This window comes from Chelonus insularis, unplaced genomic scaffold (genome assembly GCF_013357705.1).
Source record: "Chelonus insularis isolate UGA/USDA-ARS -01 unplaced genomic scaffold, ASM1335770v1 scaffold_277_pilon, whole genome shotgun sequence".
Taxonomy (NCBI): Eukaryota; Metazoa; Arthropoda; class Insecta; order Hymenoptera; family Braconidae; genus Chelonus; species Chelonus insularis.
This window is the reverse complement of record NW_023276791.1, coordinates 1920403-1938786: the sequence shown is the minus strand read 5'-3', so window position 1 is coordinate 1938786 and position 18384 is coordinate 1920403.

Genomic DNA, 18384 nt, shown 5'->3' with positions numbered 1-18384 from the left:
GCTGTGGAATCAAAGATTATTTATGTTTTCTTTATAATTTTAATTAAAATAATAAAGAATAATTTTTTTTTATTTTTCGCAATGAAACTTTGTATTATTAAATTGTTAGAAAACAAAAATTTAATAAGATACTATGAGATCTTTTGATAAAGTTGGTAAAAAAAATTTTGAAATAAAAAATCAGAACCATTGTTGTCGAAAGACTAGAAAAAAAAACAAAGTACTCATCACGGTATAGTAGAAAATGGGATGTCATTAAATAGAAAATTGAAAACCAAGTGGTTTAAAGTTTAGTGTCTCAATTTGCAATTCTTGTTCACCTTCTATTTTCCTCAGCATCAGTTCAGTATTTTTTTTTATTATTGCTTGACAGTATAATTATTTTATGGCTTTCCTACCGATATTTACCGTTTATTGAAATACTTGCAATAAAAAATTTTACAACTTTATCTCAATATCAATTCTTTCTTTGTAATGTTTACTATAGTTTTAGAGTAATTAGTACTACGTTTAAAAACTTTTTATACTATATTGTAGCATGGTTTATCAATAAAAAATTTATTCTACAAAAATTAGACAAAAATTACTAAATCCTTACTACATATTTATTTAAAATGTGTAATTATAATTTCTCTAATTTTTTTTAACCATCAATTTTTTATAAGAGATACTTTTTTCTTATCATAGCAATTAGTTTTTGTATTATTTAAATAATTATTCGAAAAGTAGCATCGATAATAAGTATTAAAAACTTTTAACGATATTCATTTTTCTAATAATTGACCGAATAAAAAATACAATAATTCAATAAAAAATTTTTTAGAGCCATTTATAAGTCTCTATAAAGAAGAAAATTGTAATTTAATAACTCAGCATGTAATATTCTCATCTCAAACTGCTTTTTTATATTAACATTGCAGCTCTTTTTTATCCTAAAGTAATAACGTAAATAGAAATTTAATAGACACAGCATATTAGCTTAAAACAATTGAACAAATTACAAATAAAATTTAATATATTCCTAAAGACAGATAAAAATAAAAAATACATAAGAATAAGCTATTAAACAAAAACTAAAGTAAAAAACATAACTACAGATAATCTTACATATTTTTCCTTAATTATGTAAAAAAATAAACGTTAATTTAGATCAAAGAATTTTTTCTCAAAAGATACAATGCAGACACGGTGATTATTCGAATGCTCTCTTGGGTTTCAACTCTTGCAAAATGTATGCACGAGAGTATAGAGAAAAGAGCAGTGAATAAGAGGGGAAGGAGAAAGAAACTAAAAAGAGTGCGGTATGGGTTATTTCGCAGCATGCTGCTGGCACTTGTTTCGTTTGGACTCGCCTTTGAGTGCCTCGAAGAAGCGAATCGAAGCCGTTGGCTTACTCACGGTATAGTTTCAGCATAGTAATTCTCGTTGGTCGACGTTTTGTACTTCTTTCTTTGTTGCTCTGAATCATTCACTGGTAGGTTTATTTCTTTTTTCTCTCTTGCTCTTACTTATTCTACCATTCCTACCTTCACATGGCCGCGAGTAGTAGCACTGCCAAGCTTTGGCAGCCAACGGTGAGTAGTCGTCCCTCACCAGAGTAGTGTATTTCTGTTTCACTGCGCGTAGTGTCTGCTTTGCGTGGCAACCGGTCGACGAAGATCGTATATAAATCGAGGCTTTAAAGGGGGACGTGTATGAAATGTGTTAGTGAGTCCGCAAGTTTTTAAGTATTACTAATATCTTGGAATAAAATATTACCACATATCTTTCCAATAAATTATCTAGCCATTTGAATAAAGAATCGAATGCATCAGTCTCAATGTTTTTAAACACATTCGCTGTTATATATATCTACTCTATGCGAATAGAAAAGATTGAGGAGATTTGAAAATAATCCATTTTACAGCTGAAAGCGACGGCAGCGCCAAGATCTTACGATTTTTAAAGACCGCCATGGAGATGTGCAGAATGTCATCAAACTAGTGTAAGGTTTCCACGATCGTTCTCCTGCAGGATCTTCAAGGACATTTAAATTTATGGTCTAGTTCCTTGGCTTGATTACTCTGCATTCATGGTGAATAGAATGAGAGATTTAAGGATAAAGGGAGTTGTGATTTTGAATATAAAAGATTGAACTGAGATTGATCGATATTGGTAGCCATTCATTTATTACGCGATCGTTTCTAGTGGAATATATTTCATCGAAATTATTTTCCATAAATCATTGCAATGTTACTTCCTCATCACATTAAATATCAACTGTGATTTATCTTTTTGTCAATTTAAAAAATTGGTGACCATTAATTTATTTACTTGAAACATCATAAGAAGTATTGTGATCGTTAGATGATTTTTTGAATATTTCAAAAGTGTTTGCTTCAATAAAAAAGAAAATAACTCTATATTTATGTGGATCATTTTTTTGAAGAAGAGATGAAAGTATTGAGTGTTGATTTAAACAATCATTGGCCAACTGATGATCATAAAAATTCTGCAAACACATGTTTGTACGTGCGTATTTAATATTGAAACGGTTGTTTTGATATTCAAAGCATTTTAAATTGAACGATTATTGGTTTCAGTGGATAAGAAGTCAGCGATTATGGACTAATTGCAACCCCAAGATCAAAGGGCGTGGAGTTGTTTTCATTCTCTTATGGTCCTTTCGCCAACGTCGTCAACGCCGACGAAGACGACGTAGTTGACAAGACTGTCACGTCGATCTACTGTGACCTTTAAAGACGCTATTACAGCCGCAAGGTGAGTTGCTTTTACGATCTATGCTTATATCACTGATCAGTTACAAGATGCACTTTTTGTCGTTCGACTTGCACTATATAGATATATGTATATGTGCATAATGCATTTACATGAGCGTGACTATGGTGGATAACAAAAAATGCCACTTCCGTCGATATCTTAGTCGTGGTCGTTAAATATAAACCTTGAGAAAAATATTTTCCAAGACGATATTTTAACGCAGGAGTTCTAGAAGAGAGGTTGAGGCTTAAAAGGTTCTTCTGTACTCTGTGGGAAACTCCTTTTTGATTTCATGAAAAAAATCAATGATTCACGTGGACTGCAATCCAGTATGAAATATATTATTATTTAATTTCTTGGATTTTTTGTGTTTTTTATTTAGAGATTCCAGACTGGTTGTATCATTGTTTGGAGATGAAAGATGAAATTCTGAAAATTTTTTTGGTTGCAGACAAATATTTTTATGAGAATAATTATTAATAATCAGTTTTTCGGAGAGTTGTTTTGATGATTCAGTGGTCTTTGATGGCGTATTTCAGTAGAAGAAATTAAATGAGAATCTATAGAGTATATAAGGCTCTTTATGTGTACGTTTATCCAGAAAAAAGCTCAGATGTTTGATAATTTTTTTTTCGAATTAACTAAGCAAACCAAAACATAGTCGAGCTAATGGATTTTTAACCAATTTATTTACTTTTATTATTTGTTCAATTAATTCAAGTAGTAAAAAATATCCTTTTATTATTTTTTTTTATATTAAATTGCTTTCAGGTTGATAAAATTAAATTTAAATAATTTGCGATGAAAAATTATTCTCCATCATGATAAAAGTTATTTAAAGAAAATAATTTATTTAAAAATATTATGATAAATAAATTTTCGAATTCTGTACTAACTTTCCCCTCAAGAATTTTTTATGAGAAAAATACACACACGGAAGTATTTAGTTTATTGCCAAACAAAATAAAATATTTTCGATGTAACCGGATTATTTTCCCGAGTAAATGACCGCCTGCTAGATTACGAGCTCATTAAGCAAGGGTCAGAAATTAATGCTTTTGTATAGAGAAAGACGGCGAGATATTCTTAACGTAGGGTAGTAAGAATAGAAGGAAAATAGTCACGGCGCGTGTGCAGCATATATTCATCTGTAGCTAGCCAACGACAAGCATGGTGAGCAGTTCGTTTGGTCTCCATTTTATGACTTGGTCGTGGTTACCGACGCTGCGACTTCAGCACTTATTTTGTCTTACTACTATCACGTTCGACATCTACCTTTGGTTCTTTGCTACCAATATTATATGACTTCTTTTGTAGCATTTTTAAAGTAGATCTGAACAAAAAATACGTGTTTCGAATACATTAGCTTTTATTCTAACACAAACTCACTTTTTTTTTCTAAAATATACTTTCAGAATTTCTTTAATATTAATTAGAGCTTTCATTATTAAAGAATAATTTTAAAAATGATGTATAGACTGTGCAGATGCTTTCGAAAAAATAAACTACCTAAGAAGAAAGTCTAATAAAATTTAAATGAGACAAGTTTCGCATAGTCAAAGTTAGTTTTAGTGTTGTCGTTGGATTTAAGCCAACATTTCATTCATATACTATATATGCTTCGTTTGATTTAATTATTAAAAAGGCATTAAAGGCTTTTCTGATAGACTACAAAATCATTTTTTCACCTAGTTCAATGACCTGAATTATTTATCATACCCTAAAACCAATTAACTGCTTAAAGAACAATTATTTCCATGATAAACTTATCTTTGGAACAATAATTTTTCACAATAAACCAATACAATAAATTCCAGTCAACTTATTTGTACTGAATCATTAGAAGAAACTTGTTCTTCATATTTTGGAGTATTTTTTTAAATGAGTCTATGTTGGACTGGGGGGCATCTTGCTCTGATTTATCCTTCACTTAGGAAGACTGGGGTAACATGAGGATACTATGAAGTTATACTTATTTCAATACTTGTAATAAGAGTATTTCATCGTCCTTAACTAAAAATAAACAATTACAATTTTTTTTTGTATGGGATATCTCCTTACTTTTTGGAGCACCTTATTTTATATCCAGTATTCCAGTATGGATAAGAAAAGGATTTTTAATTAAAGATAAAATAATTTTCAAGACTTCCACATATATTTAAAAATTTTAGTTGAAAGATAAATTATTTAATATTGCACTGAAACAGCTAAATAATTTATCATGTTGGATATTACATAAAAATTCAATTAAAAATGGATTGACCAAAAAACTTAAAATTTATAGAAACGATACAGAGTCTTCGGTGACTTCTAGTAAATGTAAAAGCTAGATAAGTTGAGATAAGGAAAATTCCAAGATATACAGTGAGGAAGAAAATTCGAACTTGCGATTGGCATTAACGATATGTCCAATGTGTCCCATGACTTAAAATATATAGGAGTATATATAATAAGTAATCTGAGTACTGTTGCATTTATGTGGGCAGACATATAGATAGAAGCCGGCAGGATAGAGAGAAGCTTGGGATGTAGTCTGTGTGATTTAAATACAAATGTTGGCGGGGTTTAAAGATGATCGTGTTGTACAAAAGAGTGTGTGGGCGATTTTTACGGTTGCAAGGCGTGTTTTTACTTTGCCTTTGCTGTGGTAGCAGTGATGGTTTTATTTAGAGCTGGTGCAATAAAAAATTTTATAAACTGTTGAATTTTTATTCCTGAATCTGATATGTTATTCCTTAAATTAATACCTATTTGCTAATTTAGTATAAAAACGTATGGAGAATGAAGCACTGAGGACTCTTTTATGGTGGAAAAGTTTTACGTACCACGTGTTATGAAATTGTAAATTCGATAAGCGATCAGTACTATCCAGAATACTGTTAAATTTATTGGCTTCATTAATTTAACAACTTGGAATCTTCTTTCATAAAAAAATTGTTAAATAAATTTTTTCGGAGTAAATAATTCAATTATCAATGCGTTAAAAATTATATATACACTTAAATACTGCAATAAAATAATATTTGAAGGCAAAGAAAATTTCACTTGGTAGGAATTTATTATTTAAGTTGATCAATAGATAGTAAAAAATTTATTTTTACTCCAAAAGTGAATTCTTGTTAGATTTTTGTTGCTTTAAAATACATATCGAGAGGTTGAAACAGCATGGCTGCCGTCGGATGATGGCGTTCGAGTTTATCTCTCTGGTTGGAGATTTTCAGCTGTACTTTCGAGTGGCTTCACGCTGTGTCTTTCTCTGAGAACGAATCCAGTTGTCCTGCAACAAAACTGGTTGGTACTAATCGCCGCCTTTAAATATCTTCCCATCGAATTTTTTTCCCTACTCGACCTATCATGGTTTAATATCATTCAAGGTCTACAAACATTTTTTCTGACCATTTGTTCACCTAATATATTTACTAACAATAATTTCTTTTCGTAGCTATTATCCATTAGCCACGTTTATGTTAATTTTAATTTATTCATCAACAAATTTTATTGAGTATAAATCAACTTTTTGATTGTTAGAAAATGTAATAACTTCATAAAGAGACTATCAATGAATATTACTGGTAAAAAATGGTTGAAAAATATTCTTTTCCTGGGAATAATAAGTTAAATTAATCGAGTGGAGCTTCTTAATCACAGTAATAATATTTGAAAAGTTAAGAGAATAATATTTGAGAGATCTCCATAGCAGAGATTGTGTTAAGAATCAAATACAATGCACATGTGCTCGAAGCTATCGGAATATAATTGGCGAGCGTTGCACCCGGACGTGGAGAACGTTTATGAAATGAAATTGTGCAGAACTTGAACGCACATTGGATGTGCGAATGTACGTCCTTGAAAATTGCTACATGTAGAGTCATTTATACACTAGTATAGAGTTGAAAGTATTGGTGAACGATGTCGACCTAAAGTCGTATAAGTTACGAGACATCAAAGTAGTTGGTGTGGTGGGTTTCAAGCTATACATGCAGGTACAACGGAATCAGCCATTTTGAATTCCTGCTCGAGTAAAAAAACCAGAAGGTATCAGCAACTTATACACATGGATATATGATGCGAAAAGAGAGTCTAACGTGCTGATTTCCTTTTTTTTATACCAAGAATTCATGGAGCCATGGTAATATTGTTGATATTTGATGTTGCAGCCGTCTGACATCTTTTTAGGCGTTCCACTGCCACTCAGACTCGACTGTTCAGCATTTTACGTTTTCTCCTTTCATGCTGAATCAAGCAAATAAGTTTTGTTGCAGTCAAGAGAAATATTTTGTCAGTGGTAACATTCAGGATATAGAATATGGCCTATAAAATAAAAGTTGCGATGATGTTTATCATGTTATTAGATATTTTGTTGAACAAGTCAGTTTAAATAAGGGTTAAAAATAGCTTTTTAATCAAAAAAATTTGTTAAAACAATATTAGAATACTTAGGATCATTTTTAGTAAATATAAGCGACGTTAACAAATCATTAAATTTCAACACATGATTAAAAAAATTAATTTTAAAGAGCTGATGACCAAAAAATCAATGTTTGCGGAGCATAAGATAATAATTTTATGGAAACACGGAGATTTTTGTGGCTAAATTAATTTTTTAAATTAATAGTTTATATTTTAGAGATATTTGTATTTTGAAATACAGTTGAATTTCGCTGCATCTTGCACTTTCACTTATCAACTGCTGGTTGAAAATTCCTGTTTACTCCATAGAGTATCTGAAACGATTCATAGTTTTCATGAATCTACGGGAGATGGAACTGTCATCGACGCGCTTGGATTTTTTTGAAAAATAAATTAGACACTAAATAAAATTGTTTTCTAATGTTTTTTTATATTCTGACATTTTTTAAATAACACTTTAGACACCATAAGCATACAGACTCACCTTTATAAATTACCTTATTGGTAAAAAATAATTTTTGACCATCTTAAGACGAATCCTTTTAACAAAATAAAATGTTTTATATCTAAACATCAAAAAATTAAATATATTTCCAAAGAATTAGAAATTTTTAGTATATAAAGAAAATTTAGCAATGAATAAAAAAAATAAATTGCATTTCATTGGTGTTTTTTTATTTAATATCCAAGCGAAATTAAAATATTAAATCATAAAGACTAAATAAATAAAATAATAAACCAAGTAAACAACATAAAAATTACTATCCAGATTATTTTCCCCCTTGATCAACTGCCTTCGTCTTTTAATTTTCTTTTTATTCCCTTCTATCAAATCCTCCCATGGGTCAAGCTTTAAAGAAGTACGTGATCGTCATTTTGCCTACTACGTTTCTTTTCGATAGTTTTTCTTTTTATTATTATTTTTATACTACACATATCCCCTTCTATATGAATAAACCATGATGAAAATATTCAATCTATCGTCATACTATTTAAATCAATCAATAAAATATATTCGAACTTTTATTCTTTCAAAACAATAAATAAAATGATCTTATTTCAATACAGTTCATAATTGAAGGATACTTAAAACTAACTTCTTTTAAATATTCTGAAATTAGAAACAGTGAAAAATTATTATTATTTATTAGAAAATATTGTAGAATATTCCTTTTAACATAAATTAAGTAGTTGATAAAATTGAATAATCTTTAATTTAATCAATATACTTCTCACTTCGAAATTTTTATTTTGTCACTGACTTTTTTTGAATTCACTAAAAAAAATAATCAACTAAAAATCATTAAACATCAAAGTTTATCAGTTCAAAAATTCTAAAATATGTTCACACATGTTTAGACTTAATTATACAACTCGTAACCCCAATAACATTTTCGATAACAAGTATCGTTTCATAATTTGGTGCTATGAGAGAACAAGAAATGTTTTGAAGTAGCTGTTCACATCCATTCAAATAACTCATTAATTAACATCTCATAATTTATACGAAAAAAAGTATAAGGAATCAGAAACAACGAGCAGTAGTATTTACCAAAATATTAAATAAGGGGAAAGATGAGAAAGCTACAAGAAGCTCATTGTTACAAAAAAATTTATTTCATAATATATCCATCCATTTTCAACATTACTCTCAATAGCATACAGAGAACCGATTATATTCCTAGCAACTATTGGCATCTTGCTGCTGCTCAGAGTTTACTCTTACTACATATTCAAGATGTAGATGTACATAAGCTAGTTATATATACATGCAAGAACAAAAATTCTACATATTTCTAGACCACATGTAGTGCAGAACTTGTTTATAATTAACATCTTCAATCTAAATAATTACATTTTTATTACTATTATATTCTTTTAATGTTCCAATGCAAATATTTTTTCTTTTCTTATTAATATTCAATGTAAATATAATCAATAAATTAATAAAATAAAATATAATTCTTATATCTTACTTAATAATCCATTAAAATCAATTTTTAAACATTTTACATTTTATCATTACAGAAATAATTATGTTTCTAATTATAAAATTATTTTCAAATACAAATTAAAAGAAAATCCAATCTGAAATTGAGTATAATTTCATTTTAAAAAAATTTCTAATCAAGGTTCTTAATTAATTTTATCAAGTAGAATTATCTGTTTTTGTTCAGCCACTCTCTAATTATTAATCAAAACATCAAAAATCTTTGCTCTGGAAGATAAAAAATTGAATAAAAAATTCTTCTAACTTAAATGTAATCAGTAAGCAGAAGAAATAGACTTGAAATGCAAAGATATGAAAAAGAAGTTGCACTGAAAAGCAACTTGAGGGAACAGCACCATCAGGGGTGCGAATTCATTAAGTTTAACTGTCATTTTAGACGAGCTTTTCTTAATTACTTAGCTCACAGCAATGCTTCTAGCTATTTGACTCTAGTATTTTCTCTTCTTCCTGTCTATTTTTCAAGATACAGTCTAATATTTTATCACAGCTAATTACTTATTCCAGTAAATGCAAAACTTTTTTACCAAAAAAAAAAGGATAGTAAAAAATATATTCCATCTAAAAAAAAATAAAATATAAATGAGACAAGTTCAGCTGAAATATATTTTTAAAATGTTAGGATGAAAGAATGGGAAGAGAATGATCCGCCCTAGACTCACAAACCGGAGAATCCTACTTGGAGGGTGTGGCAAAGTGGTATCAGGGTAGGAGTCTCTAAATATGCTAATACCTTCAACGTGGGGTAATGAGTTCTTTAAGATGCTACGTGAGATGTTGTTAATTGCTATGCATACATATTAAGCTATAAACTGCCTTATGGATCCTACCAGCGATACATTTACGTACACACTGAAGGCAAACTTTCCCACTAGAGACCCCTCAGGATGAAGATGATGTTCTCTCATTTAACTTTCATATTATCAACATCAAACCTGTAATAATTCGAATTTTTTAGTAAACTTATTTTTAATGTTAACTCATTAAAATACGTAATATACTGTAATTAATAATATTTATTATCATACCATTTCATGATTACCCATTTTTTCCATTTATTCCATAAATTTATCTCTGAAGCGTGTTGCTAATTTTTCTGGTCTGTGTCACATCAGGATTGATAGGAAAAAAAAATTTTATGACCGTAATTTTTGTTTGAAATTCCCGCTCGGTTTTCTAGATATTTTTCCAGCTGCTCTGAAGCATGTTCGGTATTTTCATCTGTTATTACCTACGTGAGAAAAAAGAACACAGAATGTTTATTCAAGAGTGTTAATCCGAGAATACGAGAGATACGCAACCAAGTCTCGCAATTTCCGTCAGCTTCCTGTATATCTGCCCTACAAATCCCCCTCTCTTTTCACCATATTCATCCCTCCATTTTCAGTTTATCACTCTTTCGTGATGTCGCTATCGCCTTTTTCGTTTCAGGTATTTCCGACATAAGCTTCCCCTTCATTTCTTGTCTACATGTATATCCTATTTTCAATTTCCACCACGTTTTCTCGTTTCCTGTGTCACGTTGATTTCTCACTTCTACCATCTCCGCATTCTCATTGGCTGATTACAGTTTCCGGTGCATTGCACATTGCCATGTGCTTCACTTGCTTCTAATTCATGCACATTTGGCTATGCTATTTAGGGTGGTCTCTATAAAAACAGAAATCAGAGTCGTGAATTACAGTTTATGATGTAGGAATGGAGCATAAATCCATGCTGCTTGAGTTATAGAATTTTTTGCTTAAATATTATTAATTTAATTGAATTTTAAAATTTATGCTCCAACTCATAATTCATTTTTTTGCAGAAAAATATAAAATTACCAAAAAATAGAAATAAATCTTTTGGAAAGAATTATTATTTTTTACAAATGTAAGATGAAACAATTTTTCTTTGCTTTGTTGTTATTGCTATGAGATGTAATATGATTCTTAAAAATGAATAAATTTTCCAAAGTATGTGTTTATTACCTCAATTATTGGTAATTAAATAGACTTAATTAATTAGCATCATTAAATGACTATTTAATTGAATATTTCAATCAAACATAAATGTTGAAATAAAATAGATCATAAAAATGCCATAAATCATGTATGTTTTGCTTTATGAACTGTGTTGTATTTCCAGTAGCTGAGAATAAACATTTTAATTCTCGCGATTAGACAAAAGTACATATGAGAAAGAATTTACTAATATTGACATCACTAAGTTTCGTACAAAAAGCTTGGAGTAGTGAATACATGTATGTACATTATACAAACTAAAAAATATATATAAAAGTAAATGAGGAAAAACAAACTAAACTAGGCAATTTTATGGGCCATCAAATTACATTGACCACCCCATAAAATATTTAAGATGAGTGAGGCCTTTCACGCAAGACTCTCGATCACCAGTGGCTAATGTTCGTTGGACGTGGTCTCACCTACGCTTCCATGTTGCACCTGCTTTAAAAGTTGTTTGAGTAAGATTTATAAAACTAAAAAAAAAACGATAAAAAGATGATAATCTTTATGTAAATACTATTTAGAATGATACTAAGATTTTGTTAAGTCAATTTGTATTACATATTAGTCAAGTTACTTATTGCACAATTATTTTTCTTCATTGTAATTCTTTGCAACATTATGTGTAACATTAATGATAAATATGCTATTAAAAAAAATTTTATGCTGGTGATTTAGATTTATAATTTTATATTACAACAACAAAAACTTCAATATGTGGGTATTATAATGACGTATAGTACATGCAAAGTGTCGTTAATGAAAGTATAGGGACGTTGAGGAATAAATGTCACTCATAATCCAATATATAATTAAAATCTCATAAACACTTCAGTTTATTGAACCAATTTTAAAATATGCTACTTTGTGTGACAAATGTTGATGCTATAAAAATGAATGATTTTTTTTTCTAATGTTAATGTTGAAGAAGCAACTATATAAAGAATAATATTTCTATCAAATTGATCAGATAGTTTGATCAACAAGTGTAGTTTTATTATACTTATTAGTAATTTTATTCTTCATTAGCACTCTGAAGCATCACAACAAGTGATTCATTCGAAAACAATTTTTTAAATCGATAAATATTTTTTGTTGCTATGCACGTAGTTCAAAGACTCATTTTTTAATTCAATTACATTGACAAATAAGTTCAAATTAATTTTTTTTGTAAATCAAAATTTAATCAATTTATTTCAAGCAGAATAAATGAAAAAGATGACGACATTATCAAAAATGAAAGAGTTTCTTTTCAAACGAGAAGTCAAGTAATCTTAATGCTGACTGTTCTGTTTTTAACTTGAAAATACGTCCAATCAACATCATTTACATATTTATTAATCAAGGATCCAAACTTATTTCGCAGAGATGAAAGAGTTATCAGATCAATTTACACGATTTTAAAAGGAATATGAAGTAATTAGGGATTTAATCTAAATGTTGAAAGTTTTGGATATAATTTAGCTTCAAATTATTTTTATCTTTTCACTTAACTTCAACTTCATTTTACTCTTTGATATCTCACTTTTTGCACAAAGAAGTTAGCGATACATTGATTATCGATCCTAAAGAGAAGAAGCGGTATTGACAAAAGTATTCTATTCACACTTTTCTACGTGGCAATCATTTTAAACATCGACAATGATTCGTGCTCGGACCACCCACCAACAAATATTAAAATCATCCTTGTAGCTTATCCTGCAATTGCTGTTAGGATTTCCTTATCGTCTTCCTTTAAATTTAACTAGTGACAAGGCTACTAATTATTCGAAGCAAAATAAAAAATTTGCAGTGAAATCTGAAGACGGTTTACTTTTAATCAAGAGAATGTCATTTTATAGAGATATCCGATTAAGTTGAGTCCATATAATATACATATACATATTCATGGTATTTTTTCTTTCAGGATCGTTCGTACTATATTGTACGTTAATTGATCGTAAAATTCTTAACGATTTTACCAAGATACAGTCATTCAAGTTGCATTCTGTAGACATCTTGTGTGTGTTTGTATAATGATGTAGTGATAATGGAAATGATTTTTTATCGTCTTCTCATCGATATATGTAAACGACGAAGTTTTAATTTTATCTTGATCATTATTTTTATTCTGGCTTTCCGAAATTCTGTTTTACCTCTTTATTTTTGCATTCAAACTGACAAACAAATTCCATCTCACATGGAATTATTATATTTACTCTTATAATCAACAGATGCATTTTGATTGAATAAATAATTTTTGAAGGAATCCAAAAGCTATTGGGTTGTTGATAAGCTCAAGAAGATTTTTGAATTTTGTGGTGTTTATGGTCGAGTAATTTGCAACAATGTCTGTGATGTTAGGTAATGTCCAAATAATTGTAAATAATAAAATGTCACCAATCAATGATGATTGGAATGAATAAAATTCACACAATTTTGATACCGTTACGCGTTTACAAAATTTTACCCCAAGACTCACGTCACTTCTTCTTCGTCTAGTGGTGGCAAATATATTATGACACTCGTAAAATTAAGCTTTTACGATCATTTTATGGACGCGTAGCGGCCCGTTGATCTTTGCTGGATACTCATGAGCGTTAGCTTCTTTTGCTACAGTTAAATTGTAGGGGCCTATGCGCTTTTTCACACCATTTCTTATACTTGAAGCATTGTGAAACGCACATCATCTCTATCGTACATTTTATGCATTACTAAATAATATATGATCTAGTCACTTTTAAATATTTTTTCACTTTTCACTTAATGTGCCATAATTTGCAACACGTTAGAGAAAATACTTTGTATGTGCAATCATGTGTATTGCTGGGAAACCTTTTACAATTTTCCTTGATGAATATTGTCAGATTCTTTCACACCATAGTTATGCTTTTTTTATTAGAAAAAAACTGTTTAATTAAATAAATTGATTTGAACTTTGAAAATGGATTTTTGAAATTTATATTCCAAAGGATTGAATCAATTTCACGAGTATGTCTGTGAAACCGACGGACGCTGGAGACAAACTGCTCTGCTATGTTTCATGCAACCCCTGAGACTGCTTTCTCTTTAACAAAAAAATTTTTTTTATTGAACAGAAGTTTCGAAAAAATTTGTTTATCAAAAAAATAGAAAGCAGGAAGATTCTTGAAATATTTGGTTTGATGAATGAATTTATTTTCATCAGAAAAAATTAAATCAAATTGAGAAAATATATCTGAGAAAGAAAAATGCTGTTTCCTAGAAAAAAATTTTTGATTTAAATCATTTTGTTTGAATATATACAGAAAAATGATTTGAGTATTTTGATTTGAATCAAAAAGTTTCTTCTTGGAAGCAGCATTTCTTTATTCTCAGTTTATACAGTTTTTGATTAATCATTTTAGTTCTACAAAAATATTTAAAAAATTATTTTCATTTAACAATAATTACTTAGAATGGTTGTTAATTAATATTAGGAATTTTTTATTCAAAAATATAATCAGAAAGCAAGCATAATTCTGAGTAAAACAACAGACTAGGATTTTCCGAATTTCACATTCAAAGCAAAATCGAGGTAATAGAATCAAATATTATTTTTGTTGAATTATTTATAGAGATTACAGTGAAGTCATGAAATTCAAGTCTGTACCACATCTCAGGTTGAAATAAATCATACTTTACTTGAATTCCATGATATATTCCATCCTATTAAATTCTATCATACTATCAACTAGAAATGTTATTTATTCATGTACACTTGTAATTCAAAAATATGGTAAATTCATTTAATAACCTTTTTTGTTATTAAAGTTACATTTAAATCTTAATTACAACTATCGTATGATATGAGTATTCTTACATAGATGACGTAGTGCCCATTAATGGAATCGAATCAGGGTCACGATAAAAAATACTATCGACTAATGTTGGTCACTAGAAGCATTGTCTTTAGTAATGACCTATTTTATTTAACTAACAACAACATATCATAATTCTTGTTCTCATGGGTTTATCCTACTTAAATTGTGAATATTTTTTTGGGAGTAAATAAATGACGTGAGCTGTGGATAAAGGAATAGAACTATGCTGATGAGTCTCTTGAGAAAATTCTCTCATAGTTGCAAGAAATGTTGGACTGTTGAAAGACAAAAAAATACTCAGATGAAATTACAAAAAAAAAGAGAAACTATGATGATGTCGGTTTCCATGACAACAGACCTTTGGAATATCATTCGAGAATTCTCTGAGTATGTTATGTCTAGCTTCATATTAGTTAATAGACAGCATACATACATCTAGAGATTATGAGACTTGTTTGGATTTTTTAGTTATCAGAAAATATTATAAATTACTCTAAAAATATTTCCTTTGTTAACTAATCTTTTTTTTGACTGATAATGTAATCTTACATTATTTTAAAAATATATTTCAAGGTAAAATGAACTTTATAAAGAAAGAAAAATAAGTTAACAGCTTTGGAACAATCGTAGTCAATTATTCAATGCAGTTTCTAATAATAAAATTCGATAAAAAATTAATTGACTGGGTATTGATAATACTCTTTTAAAAGTTTTATGAAATAATGAATTATTTAGCTTCTAATGTTGCAATAAAAGAATCATTTATTATATTTTCAACTGAAATGAAATTAATTTTGTTGACTTTCGTTATGAGAATAGAAATTGAACGAGATTTTGAATCTTATCAGGGGCTTATTAGAAAATAAAACTCGAGTGAAGGTGGTGTTATTTCTCTTATTGCCATTTTCCTCTGCAGTAAGTGAATTTTTTTGCCACTTAAAAGTTGAGCTGACAGAAAGCTATTTGACCAAGCTCCGTTCTCTCTCTCGAAGCTGCACGAGCCACTGCCATATTGGACTTATACAAGAACTTGGCTGGTAGAATCAGGGTCTGGGATTGGTCCAGATGCCATAGAGAAAGCACAGTTCTATGAGGGCGCGCGCAAGTAAGAGAGTAAATAGTTAAGTTAAGTATGAGAAACAGAGAGACTGAGGGAGGGAAAAAGAAAAAAAAGTAGGGATGGCTTTCGACGCCCTGTTGAAATTGGCACGCGTCATATCGTAGGATTTTAGGACTTGGACCCCATCGAGACTTGCTATCTTTTTTTATTTCTTTCAAACTTACGAAGTTTCATTTCCTTCTCTTACGAGATATTTCTCAAGTTTTCTTCCTTTAACTCATTTTACTTTTCTTAAATGCCCAATCTTAAAATTGCTTTCTATCTTTCAAGATACGTTTTAATTTTGCTGTTGAATAACGCAATGGAACTTTTACATTGACTAAAAGGGTTGAATCATAAATTTCGCGTGTAATTTATTCACCCCGAATTGAATTTTGTTTTAATGCTGAGTCTTAGATGATATTATTTTTTTCGTGGAAAATAATTAATATTTTGGATAAATTTATTATTTATTTAATTACATTGTACAAGGAAAATTAATTTCTCTTGATTGTATTAACTGAAAAAAGACTCGATCTTTACTTATAAAGAGTTGTCTCTAGGCTAATCAGAAAGTTGTAACTAAATTATGTCCTTAAAAATAGATAAAGGATATTCTGCAGTCTGCTGACCACATGTTTAAAACTTAAACTTTATGATATGTAATAAAAAATAATTTTCCCTCCAGAAAATTTAGTAAATACAGCTACTCATCTGTTTAGACTTAAAAACCAAGACCACGTTAGAAGCTAGTACTTGAAAACAAACATAACATTGAAGAGAAAAATTTTTTGTATTATTCTAACAGGTAAGAAATATTTATAAAATAATTTCAATCACGTTTTCGGAGAAATAAAGATATTAAAGAACTGGTCAGATGGTGGAGTGTGTGCTCTATAGAACCAACAAAGCAAGGAACCATGCAAGAGTGTAAGTAAGAAGATTATGGGGGAGAAAAGTTTCGCACGTCATTGCTGGAGAACACTCGACAATAAATCAAGATATAGGGTTTCTTACCCCAAAGTTGTAATTCTCTTATAACTTTTTTTTCATCTCAATTAGTTTCTTCTTCTTCAGTGAACAAGAAAGTTGGAGATTTTATTGTACATCGAGGTTGAAAGTGCGAAGCAAATTACGTTAAATTATTAAATAGATGTTTTCATAAAAGAAATAAAAATAATTTTTTTGCAAAATGTCAAAGGTCATACCTAAACTAAACTCAATCCAAAAAAATCTGCTTTGGGAAAAAAATGTTGGGCAATAAAATGATGACTGTTTAGCTGGAGAATCATGTGGATTTAAAATTTTGTAAATAGTTTTGTGATATAAATCAATATAAATAATGTAAAAGACTTATATGAGATGACATAAAAAAAATCAACGAGATAAAATGAATGTTTTGATGCTTTTTAACATTTGCTCATATTATACTAATGATGAGTTCCAAATATCCTCCAATTGAAGCGGAAGCCGATTCCATTTACAAGCATACATGGCTCGTAAAATGTCAACTGATTTTATCACCAATAAATTTGCACCGTCGGCTGTTTCTATTCACACTTGAGTGATGGAACTCGGTCAATGTTTTGCGATCTTTAATTGTACTAATCAATTATCTAAACGAATTCTAATCCACCCTTATTAATACTCCATTGATAATTACTTTAAAAAACTAAAACCCCCTAAATAAATAATCCAAAAGGTTTTGCAGATAAAAATTAATCTAAAATTAATTAAATTGATAATTAATTTCTTTCATAGTTTTATTATGATGCACATGAATGCAGTCTGAGTTTATGCATACGAATATATGTTTTTTAATGCTAAATCAAGTGATTGAATCATAAAACTAAAACATTTGAATTTTCGGGAATAATGATATTAAATTCTTTTATGCGACAAAAACAGCAGAAAGCAGTAAAGTAAAAAATCGAGTCTGCTGACCAACGATCTCTCTGTATATATAATAAAAAGATCAGTTATAGTAAAAGATAGTGACGAAATGCAAGAGCTTTTCCATGTTCAGCAGCACCATGTTGCTGACCAATCTCCGTTCTCATATCTGCCAGCTTTTCCGTCATTTGGTCGCTCTGTTACGTCAGCCCTCCACCATCCCCCTCAGAATTCTCCCTTTTGTATTCAGGACCAAACTAGAATTTATTAAATTCCTCCTATTTTTCATCATTGTATGTTTTATGTTAAATCTTCTTGGTATCAAAAATCCTACTCTGGACTGGAATATTAACCTTGTTTTATGTTTTTTTTTTTTTTTTTAATTTT